Source organism: Podarcis raffonei, chromosome 16 (genome assembly GCF_027172205.1).
Source record: "Podarcis raffonei isolate rPodRaf1 chromosome 16, rPodRaf1.pri, whole genome shotgun sequence".
Classification (NCBI taxonomy): domain Eukaryota; kingdom Metazoa; phylum Chordata; class Lepidosauria; order Squamata; family Lacertidae; genus Podarcis; species Podarcis raffonei.
The window spans coordinates 21967545-21979383 of NC_070617.1; positions in this window are offsets into that span (position 1 = coordinate 21967545).

Sequence of the window (11839 nt, forward strand, 5' to 3'; positions counted from 1 at the left end):
AGATTTTTCCGTTCTTCAGTTTGATTTTCCATATTTCCACATCACTTTGCTTTCGGTTTATTTGGTTAGATCCAATAAATTCTTCAGCATTCTTGTACAATTTTCTCCTGGTGTACACATTTTTGTACACAACCTTGCCTGGTATACACGTCTGGCAAAGCAGTTTCCCCCAATATGATGCATTTTAGTTGTCCCCCCCCCCAATAATATATGGACATGTTATCCAACGATACACTTTTTTGCACACTTTACTTGGCTGGAGGAGAGTGCATTACAAAATTCAGAGAAGTGAATGTTTCAAAGGACGGCTGTGTTGTTTCAGAAAGTGCAAGTTAGGTAACTGCCTTTAGATGCAAACTAAGAACCTAAGAGGGACGCGGGTGGCGCTGTGGGTTAAACCACAGAGCCTAGGACTTGCCAATCGGAAGGTCGGTGGTTCGAATCCCCACGACGGGGTGAGCTCCCGTTGCTCGGTCCCTGCCCCTGCCAACCTGGCAGCTCGAAAGCACGTCAAAGTGCAAGTAGATAAATAGGTACCGCTCCAGCGGGAAGGTAAACGGTGTTTCCGTGTGCTGCTCTGGTTCGCCAGAAGTGGCTTAGTCATGCTGGCCACATGACCTGGAAGCTGTACGCCAGCTCCCTCGGCCAGTAAAGAGAGATGAGCGCCGCAACCCCAGAGTCGGTCATGACTGGACCTAATGGTCAGGGGTCCCTTTACCTTTACCTTAAAAACCTAAGAGCAAGAGATGTTTGTGTGTGCGTATGTATCTTTCATACACACGTACACAACATTTGTTAATTGCTTTGTAGTGAATCACGAAATGGCAATCAAGTACAGAGTGCAATATATTAACAAACACACCTATTGAAATGTAACATTCAATCAGTAACACAAACAGATACATCCTTCAAGACCAAAAATCCTGGTCAATTCATTATGTGCAACCAAGACAGCTGACCAGATTAAAAACAAGCGGCAGCCTGGGAATTCAAATAAAAATAATAATCTCTCCTCTATGTCTTACCTGGGGCAGCAGCACCCTGCCTGCTTGCCTGCCTGCCTCACACCCAACAGTGTGTTTTTTTACTTGCACCCCAGTGCTTCCAGGTTCACACTGACATGGTTTCTGTGATACTGTAAACAAAATGTCATGTTGATTCCCTTGAAAGCACAGAAATGCATGCGGGCAAAACGAACTCGTCCCATTTGCCTCTTTAATGGGTGCTTGTCCTTCGCCTGTTTCTGTCCTGGGGAGGGGGTTGCCTCTGGCACCCCAACTTTATTTCTGCCTCCTCTAAAGCCTGTTAACGTCCCCCAGGAAATATCTCCTTCCCCCCAGCTTTGTGTTGAAGTACAGTGGTACCTCGGGTTATAGACACTTCAGGTTACAGACGCTTCAGGTTACAGACTCCGCTAACCCAGAAATAGTACCTCAGGTTAAGAACTTTACCTCAGGATGAGAACAGAAATCGTGTTGTGGGGGCACTGCGGCAGCAGGAGGCCCCATTAGCTAAAGTGGTACCTCAGGTTAAGAACAGTTTCAGGGTAAGAACAGACCTCTTAAGTTCTTAACCTGAGGTACCACTGTACAGAGCTCAGATCCTTTTGATTTAGAATTGGGCACTTTCCCCAACCTGTACAGTTGCACACATGCCGTTTAATAAAGATTTACATACCCTCAAACACTTCTCTGATGAAAGTAGGAATGTCTTATTCCATCATAATAATAATTTTATCATTTGTACCCTGTCCATCTGACTGGCTTGCCCCAGCCACTCCGGGTGGCTTCCAATAAATATAAAAACATAATAAAACATTAAACATTTTTTTAAAAAACCCCACTTCCCTATACAGGGCTGCCTCCAGATGTCTCCTAAAGGTTGTCTAGTTACTTATCTCCTTGGTTTGGGGGTCACATTAACTCCATACCCTCCAACATTTCTCCAATGAAAATAGGGATGTCCTAAGGTAAAGCGGGACATTCCAGGATCAAATAAAAAACCAGGACAGCTTCCGTAAATTCAGGACTTCCTGGAAAATAGGGACACTTTGCTATGACCCTTCTGCAGCTACAACTGCAGTTATAGGAAAGTTTTTAATGTTTGGTGTTTTGATTTGCTGGAAGCTGCCCAGAGTGACTTGGGCAACCCAGTCAGATGGGCAGCATATAAATTATGTTTATGTTTATGTTTATGTTTATGTTTATGATTATGATTATTTATTTACAAACACACACCCTGCATCATGCTGGGAATTATTTATTTTATTTCATAAAATTTATGCATTGCTTGTTTGCAAAAATGAAAAACAAGATTGAACAAGAAATTTATCAATGCGGAAAAATAACTAAGACTTTTAAAAAGTGGACCAAAAACAGATTAAAACTCACATCAACTTTCCAAATGTCTGCATAAGTTTCTCTAAAACATGGGTAAGCAAACTAAGGCCCAGGGGCCAGATCTGGCCCAATCACCTTCTAAATCCGGCCCGTGGATGGTCCGAGAATCGGCGTGTTTTTACATGAGTAGAATGTGTGGTTTTTATTTAAAATGCATCTCTGCGTTATTTGTGGGGCATAGGAATTCATTCATCCCCCCCAAATATATATAGTCTGCCCCCCCACAAGGTCTGAGGGACAGTGGACTGACCCTGTGCTGAAAAAGTTTGCTGACCCCTGGTCTAAAACATAATGTTTTTAGCAGGCACTAAAAAGCATATGGTGAGGGTGTCTGCCTGATATCAATAGGCAGGGAGTTCCAAAGTGTAGCTGCAGCCACACTAACAGTTCCATTTTTTACAAAGGTAATAGGTGGCAACTGTAACAGAGACACTTCTGCTGATCCAAGTGGTCAAGTGGGCATATATATAGCAAGATGCTCTTGTAGGTAAACTGGTCCCAAGTTGTTAAGGACTTTATATACTCATAGTAATACTTTGAACTTGGTCCCCGGTAGGTGACCATTGGAAGTGAGAGCTGGACCATAAAGAAGGTTGATCGCCGAAGAATTGATGGTTTTGAATTGTGGTGCTGGAGGAGACTCTTGAGAGTCCCATGGACTGCAAGAAGATCAAACGTATCCATTCTGAAGGAAATCAGAACCTGAATGCTCACTGGAAGGACAGATTGTGAAGCTGAGGCTCCAATACTTTGGCCACCTCATGAGAAGAGAAGACTCCCTGGAAAAGACCCTGATGTTGGGAAAGATGGAGGGCACAAGGAGAAGGGGACGACAGAGGACAAGATGGTTGGACAGTGTTCTCGAAGCTACCAGCATGAGTTTGACCAAACTGCGGGAGGCAGTAGAAGACAGGAGTGCCTGGCGTGCTCTGGTCCATGGGGTCACGAAGAGCCGGACAGGACTAAACGACTAAACAACAACAACAGGTCACCATCTGCTTTTCTGGAATTGGAGCGGCTTATGGTTGCAGGTTAAACAACCAGCCCAAGAGCATAAAGCTGGAGGAGATCAGCAGCAACTTCATTTTCTTTATGTTTGTGTTGAAGATTCGAAGCCCACCTTTTGATCGCGCCATCTCCACAGCAGCTTACAGTGGATTAAAACAAGGCGAGGATAAAACACGAAGCAATTAAGGAGGCAACTGGAATGGGCAGCAAGACGGCATCCACATTCATAAGCAGCACAATTATCTTCCGTTCGGAGCCGAAACAAATGAGGCAGCTTTTGATGGCAGCTCCGATCTCTCCCTGGTAGTCGCCTGCCTGTCTCACACAGCTAGGGGAGAAATGATTATAAATGGAATATTTTTTTTAATCCCCTTGTAAATCCTCAAAACTGTCCATCAGGGTTGTATGTTGGATTGTACAGATGCCACTCTTAGGGTTGGCATAGGAGTGCAAAATGGAGCAGCTCCCCCCACCCCAAATACGCCTAATAGGGGCTGAGCGTGCTCAGTATGCACGGAATATTGGGGGCCGGTTGCCAACGAAAAATGGAGATGGAGGAATGGAATGCTCTGCCTGACTGGGACGCTGATCAGAAGAGCTGTAGTTAGGAGCTGTGAATGCACTGCAACATTTTCTTGCAGCTTCCCTTTTGTTTCTCTATATCAAGGGTGGGAAACCAAGTCTAGGTGCCAAATGCGGCCCTCTAGGATAGGGTTACCAGACATCCCCGTTTCCCGGGGACAGTCTCCGGATTTGCGAAGAAGTCCCTGGACAAATTCCATCCCCGGAACGTCCCCAAATTTCATCTAATGTCCCCGGGAAACGCAGCAGTGGCAGTCTCAGCAGCCCAGAGCAATTGGCTCTCGCTGGCTTCGGGAGCTGCTCAGAAGTCCCCATCTGATTGTTGTGCAGGGGCTCTAAGATGCAGCTTCCAGGCTGCCTCCACCTTCCCTGAGTCCAGCAACTAAGCTGTGAAGGGAGGCTTCATGCTGCCTATCGGAGCAGCCTCCCAACTCATACTTGCGTGCAAGCAGGAGCGGTGCGGGGAGCTGTGAAGGAGGCTTCACGCTGCCTATCAGAGCTTGTATGCAAGCAGGAGGGGGCAGGGATCTCTCAGTTAGGCAACGGAAAGCCTCCCTTCCTAGCTAAGGGATCCCTGCCCCCTCCTGCTTGCATGCAAGTAGGAATGGGATTGGGGGTGCTCCGATGGGAAGGGAGGCATCGTGCTGCCCGAGCCTTGCTGCCGTCACCACTCTCGGTCCTCCTTCTCTGCCTTCCATGCCTGACCCACCGTGCACTGCTTCCCCACCACCACCACCAAAGAACCAACAACCCAGGGGCTGCCCAGGCTCATGGAGAAAGGAGATAGAAGCCTCAGAGAAAGGGGAAGCGTGGCGGTTGAGGTCAAGGCAGCGGCTTGCCACCTCTGCCACCACCATTGCTGCAGCATCAACATCCCGAACATGTTGTATTTATTTATTTAATAATGAAAGTCTCCCTGGATTCATTGAAAAAAAAACTGGTAATCTTGAATTATGGTGCTGGAAGAGACTCTTGAGAGTCTCGTGGACTGCAAGAAGATCAAACCTCTCCATTCTGAAGGAAATCAGCCCTGAGTGCTCACTGGAAGGACAGATCGTGAAGCTGAGGCTCCAGTACTTTGGCCACCTCATGAGAAGAGAAGACTCCCTGGAAAAGACCCTGATGTTGGGAAAGATGGAGGGCACAAGGAGAAGGGGACGACAGAGGACGAGATGGTTGGACAGTGTTCTCGAAGCTACCAGCATGAGTTTGACCAAACTGTGGGAGGCAGTGGAAGACAGGAGTGGCTGGCGTGCTCTGGTCCATGGGGTCACGGAGAGTCGGACACGACTAAACGACTAAACAACAACAACAACAACATTATGTTCTTTTTTTTATAAGATATTTATTAAAATTTTAAAGATTTATATAAAATAGAAAAAACAAAAGAACAAACAGAAACAACAAAAATACATACAAAACACATACAACAACAAATGTAATTTCAATCCCCTAAATTCATAAAACTTACTTTCCCGACCTCCTCATACCTCCCCTCTCTGTATTCCAATCTCTAATTAGTTCAATTCAGCAAATCCTTCCCCTAATTTCTATATAGTTTTTGACCTTACTTTTCTTAATTACATAAGATATTAACTGATGCAAAGGAAAGAGGCGGATTTGCCCTGCCAGACTTAAAACTTTACTATGAATCAGCAGCATTCTGCTGGTTGAAAGATTGGCTGCTTCTTGAGAACACAGATATTTTGGACCTAGAAGGGTTTAATAATACTTTTGGGTGGCATGCATACTTGTGGTACGACAAGGTTAAAGCTCATAAAGCTTTTAAAAACCATATTGTCAGGAAAGCATTGTATAATGTCTGGATCAGGTATAAAGATTTGCTGGAAAATAAAACTCCTAGGTGGTTGTCACCAATGGAGGCAAAGGCTGTGAAAAAACTTAATATGGAGTCCAAATGGCCGAAATATTGGGAAATTTTGGAACAAGAAGGGGATATACTGAAATTGCAGAGCTATGAGAAATTGAAAGATAAAGTGCGAGATTGGCTTCATTATTATCAAATAATGGAGGTTTTTAAGTTAGACAGGAAAATTGGTTTCCAGGTGGAAAAATCAAAATTGGAGACAGAATTGTTAGAATCCAAAACTAAGAACTTGTCAAAAATGTATAACTTGCTGTTGGAATGGAATACACAGGATGAAACAGTTAAATCAGCTATGATCAAGTGGGCACAAGATATTGGTCATAACATTATGTTTGAGGACTGGGAACGGTTGTGGACCACTGGTATAAAATTTACGGCATGTAATGCCTTAAAAGAAAATATTATGAAAATGACTTATAGGTGGTACATGACCCCAGTCAAGCTCGCAAAAATTTACCACTTGCCTGATAATAAGTGTTGGAAATGTAAAGAGACTGAAGGTACATTCTTTCACCTTTGGTGGACATGCCCAAGGATTAAGGCTTTCTGGGAAGTGATTTATAATGAAATGAAAAAGGTATTTAAATATACCTTTTTGAAGAAACCAGAGGCCTTTCTCCTGGGTATGGTCGGCCAATTGGTGTCAAAGAAGGACAGAACATTTTTTATGTATGCTACAACAGCAGCAAGAATACTCATCGCAAAGTATTGGAAGACAGAAGATCTACCCACCGTGGAAGAATGGCAGATGAAGGTAATAGATTATATGGGACTGGCAGAAATGACCGGCAGAATCCGAGACCAGGGAAAAGAGATGGCGGAAGAAGATTGGAAGAAATTTAAGGATTATCTTAAGAAACATTGTAAAATTATTGAATGTTAGAACGATGTTGATTTTGAAATTAAGGGGTTTTTAGCTGTAACAACATTATGTTCTATCACGTTGTTGTTATTTATTATTTGTAAGCCCCTTTGGGATTCATTTGAAATATAATAAATCGAATCAATCTCCACTTTTTTTTTGCTACACAATTAATTACTTGGGCAGTCAGATCTGTCCATTATTGGGAAGGCCCAGGAGGAGCTGCCACCCCTCAGAATCTGCTGCCTGAGGCAGCTGCTGCACTTTGCCTCACAGTCGGGTCCGGCCTACCACTCACATGCAATTTCCACCTAGGGAAGCATGAGAGATGAAGCCGCAGTGAGGCTTGTGCTGTCTCCACCAAGTTTCTTTCATTTAAAATCCAGCAAGGATGCGGGCTGTCTTCCACACATGAAACCACCTGGCAATTATGGATGTCAGATTTAAAAGAGCATTCACAGCAGCTTCTTAACCAGCAGTGCAAGGCGGGCACCGCGCCGCTCTCAAAAGTATTATGCCTGCCTTACGTAGCTGATGGCGAGGACTGCACATTCCAACGAGCCCATCACTGAAACAGCTGTCAGCCCATCCCTCTCCTCCTACGTTTAATCTTCCCTTATAAAAACCGCAACAGCACACATCAATGTTTGTTTCTGCATATTACTAACAAAAGGAATCATAAACATTTCAACAGGGGCTGGCAACTGAGTGGCGTTAAAGGCATGCTGGTGGCCTTTCTTAGCTGTGGTTTCTGCACTGCCAGAGTTTGGACCAGATGAACCTTAGGGTCCCTCCCGACTTTACAGTGCTATGATTGAACTCCCATCATCTGTCCCCCCCCCACCTGTCCTTCTTTAAAATCTCTATTTTTATTTATTTATACCCCGCCCATCTGGCTGAGTTTCCCAGTACGTTTCCGAGCACAATTCAAAGTGTTGGTGCTGACCTTTAAAGCCCTAAACGGCCTCGGTCCTGTATACCTGAAGGAGCGTCCCCACCCCCATCGTTCAGCCTGGACGCTGAGGTCCAGCTCTGAGGGCCTTCTGGCGGTTCCCTCATTGCGAGAAGTGAGGTTACAGGGAACCAGACAGAGGGCTTTCTCGGTAGTGGCGCCCACCCTGTGGAACACCCTCCCTTCAGATGTGAAGGAAATCAGCAGCTATCCTATCTTTAAAAAACATCTGAAGGCAGCCCTGTTTAGGGAAGTTTTTAATATTTAATGCTGTGTTGTTTTTAACACTTGATTGGGAGCCGCCCAGAGTTTTATTTTTTTATTTATTGATTTCACATATTACATTACAATACAAATGTACCAAAGCCAACACCATTTCCTCCCCATCTCCCCATACATTTACATTTACCATATTTTTCCTCAATCCATCATATTATTCTTTTTTCCCTCCTCCCACTTCCCTCCGCCCCCACTTGATTTCCTCCACATTATAGTTTACAATAATCTTTGCATTCTACAGTCTTCTCAAGTCATCTATATACAGTATTCTTATTATCTTTCCTTACTAATTTTTCTTCCATCCAGTACTTCACATTTTAATCTAGGCATATTAGCATATCTTTTTTTGAGCAATATTTTGCCATATATTCATCAAAACGTTTCCACTCCTTTTTTAAATTTTTTATTTCTTATTCTGATTTCTTATTATAGCAGTTAATTTTGCCGAAATTAAATATTCATTTAGTTTACAAAGCCATTCCTCCTTTGTGAGTATAGTTTGTGACTTCCACCTAGCAGCAATCACTATTCTAACAGCTTCTTAAAGTCTCGATTGTCTCTGTCTCAAAGTCTTTCCGTTAGTTTTGCCATTTCAGCGTATTCCATCAGTTTTCCTTGCCATTCTTCTTTAGTTGGTATTTCAGCACTTTTCCATCTTTGTGCTAGCAGTATCTTAGCTGCAGTTGTAGCATACATGAACAGCTTTTTCTTCTCTTTTGGCAAATCTAGACCTGAAATGCCTAACAAAAAAGCTTCTGGATTTTTCACAAAGGTTATCTTAAACATTTTCTTCAATTCATTATAATTCATTTCCCAGTATTTTTAAAATTACTGTATTTTTCACTCTATAGGACGCACTTTTCCCCCTCCAAAAACGAAAGGGAAATGTGTGTGAGTCCTATGGAGCGAATGCAGGCTCCTTGGCGATATTAACGCAAAGCCTCCGAAGCGCAGAGGGAGAGCTCCCCCCGCGCTCCGGAGGCTTCACGTTGCTTTTGCTGAAGCCGCCTGAAGCCCCCGGAGCGCAGGGAACTCCTGTTGCACTCCGGGGGCTTCAGGCAGCTATCCACAAGCCTTCAGAGCACAGCAGGAGTTCCCGCCGCGCTCTGAAGGCTTGCAGATGGTCGCCTGAAGCCCCCAGAGCGCAGCGCGAATGCCCGCTGCGCTCAGGGAGCTTCAGGCAGCTATCCGCAAGCCTTCGGAGTGAAGCAGGAGTTCCTGCTGTGCTCCAAAGGCTTGTGGATAGCCGCCTGAAGCCTGCTCTCCAGGCTTCGCTTCGTTGGAGAGGCGCTGCACAGTTTCCCCTCTCTGCGCAGTGCCCCTTCAGCGAAGCAGGAGGAGAAATGGAAGGGGCTCTGTTTCTCCTATAGAGCGAAAAATATGGTATTTTACAATTCCACCACATATGAAAGAACGTACCCTCTTTTAAAGTGGGGTTTTATTGGGGGGGTGCTGATACATCTCCTTGCCAAGGGTGCCAGGGACCAAAGATACACCTCTGAGCATTCCACATTATTTCACAATGATGTGGAACAGAGTTCTTGCACTTTGAGCTCCATACCAGGAGGTTCCCCACTCCTGATTTTTATTTTTTTAATCCAGTTGCAACATTGCTCTAGGGATGTGCATGTTCGCAATGTTACAAGTGCTAGACCATATAACACCGGTCTTGAAAGACCTACACTGGCTCTCAGTATGTTTCTGAGCACAATTCAAAGTGTTGGTGCTGACCTTTAAAGTCCTAAATGGCCTCAGTCCAGTATACCTGAAGGAGCGTCCCCACCCCCATCATTTAGCCCGGACACTGAGGTCCAGCGCCGAGGGCCTTCTGGCGGTTCCCTCATTGCGAGAAGTGAGGTTACAGGGAACCAGACAGAGGGCCTTCTCAGTAGCGGTGCACGCCCTGTGGAATGCCCTCCCTTCAGATGTGAAGGAAATAATCAGCTATCTTCTCTTTAAAAGACATCTGAAGGCAGCCCTGTTTAGGGAAGTTTTTAATATTTAATGCTATGTTGTTTTTAACACTTGATTGGAAGCCGCCCAGAGTGCTAGGGAAACTCAGCCAGATGGGTGGGGTATAAATAAATAATAATAATAATAATAATAATAATAATAATAATAATAATTATCATTTAAAGCCCTAAACGGCCTCAGTCCAGTATACCTGAAGGAGCATCTCCACCTCCATCGTTCTGCCCGGATACTGAGGTCCAGTGCCGAGGGCCTTCTGGCAGTTCCCTCACTATGAGAAGCCAAGTTACAAGAATCCAGGCACAGGGCCTTCTCGGTAGTGGCACCCGCCCTGTGGAACGCCCTCCCGCCAGATGTCAAAGAGAAAAATAACTACCAAACTTTTAGAAGACATCTGAAGGCAGCCCTGTTTAGGGAAGCTTTTAATGTTTAATAGGTTATTGTATTTTAGTGTTCTGTTGGAAGCCACCCAGAGTGGTTGGGAAACCCAGCCAGATGGGTGGGGTATAAATAATAAATTCTTATTCTTATGGCCTGTAGGCACCCCCTACAGCAGGGGGTGGAGCACCTGCAGCCCTCCCAATATCCCTAGATTGCAACTCTCATCTTCCCTGACCGTTGTCCGTGCTGGCGAGAGCCAATGGGATTTGGAGTGGCCCCAGGTTACCCACACCTGCTCCACAGGTAGCTTTCCCTCAGTTGTAACTGACTGAGCTGCAAATGTGTTGTTTCGGAGACCACCCTATGAGATAAATGTCAGTATTGAACGCAACGAGTGCTTTCCAAGCTGCCCGCCTGCTGCTCTGAAAAAATGTGCATCCGTCTTGTATAGCATTACTTTCGCCCCTTCTGGGTTTCTCTTTTTTCCAACCAGTTCCACGCACTGAGATCTTTTCCCCCTTTCTGCTCAGCTCTACGCACCTGCCTTCCAGTTACCCACAGGACTCAAGAAATCATTACAATGACTAATTTGATTTCATGCCAATTCTCCCTGCCCTCCGGATGACATTGCAGGGAAGGAGTAGCCCATTTGCATTCCCAGAGTGGAAGAGGGCGAGGCGAGAACGGTGATGGGCGATCAGAGTTCACAGCGTTTCCGGTGGCAAATGTCTGCTCTACAAGCCTCCCCTCCCACCATCTCATTTTGATTAGTTATGCTCAGCCCAGGTGGAAAATGTTAGTGCTGCTAAGTGAAATGTACACACAGAGAAAACCACACAACACACACACACACACACACACACACCCCTACCTTCTTGCTTTCAGTGATCCTACGATAAGCTTGAAGTTCTAAAGAAAGCCATCCAGCTGGCATTTTCTCCAAAGCCAACCAGCTCACAGGCAACCAGGGATACTTCTGAACAAGGTACAGCGTCAACCTCCTGCTTGCCTTTACCTTAAAAACAAAAAACAAAAAATGCAGCCACATGGCAATGCATCAAAGCTTCCAGATTTAAAACCTATTCTTTTATCTGTCTTGCCAAGATAAAAAAACACACACAAATGATCTCACCTTTCCAATGATTTAAAAAATAATAATGCATGTTTGCATCATAATAATATAATATACTAATAATTTATTATTTAAACCTCTCCCATCTGGCTGGGTTTCCAGCATGTATTTTGCTGGAGGAGCTTGTCCTCCCATCAATATATTTATTTACACAGCTTCATTACTGAGGTTTCTAAGCCAGGTACAGAAAAAATGAATGGGTTTCTCAAAAACAAGTCATGCCAGACGAATCTCATTTCTTTTTCTTCTTTTTCTGATAAAGCTACAAGCTTGGTGGATCAGGGGAATGGTGCAGAGGTTGTTGTTGTTGTTTAGTCGTGTCCGACTCTTTGTGACCCCATGGACCAGAGCACGCCAGCCACTCCTGTCTTCCACTGCCTCCCAC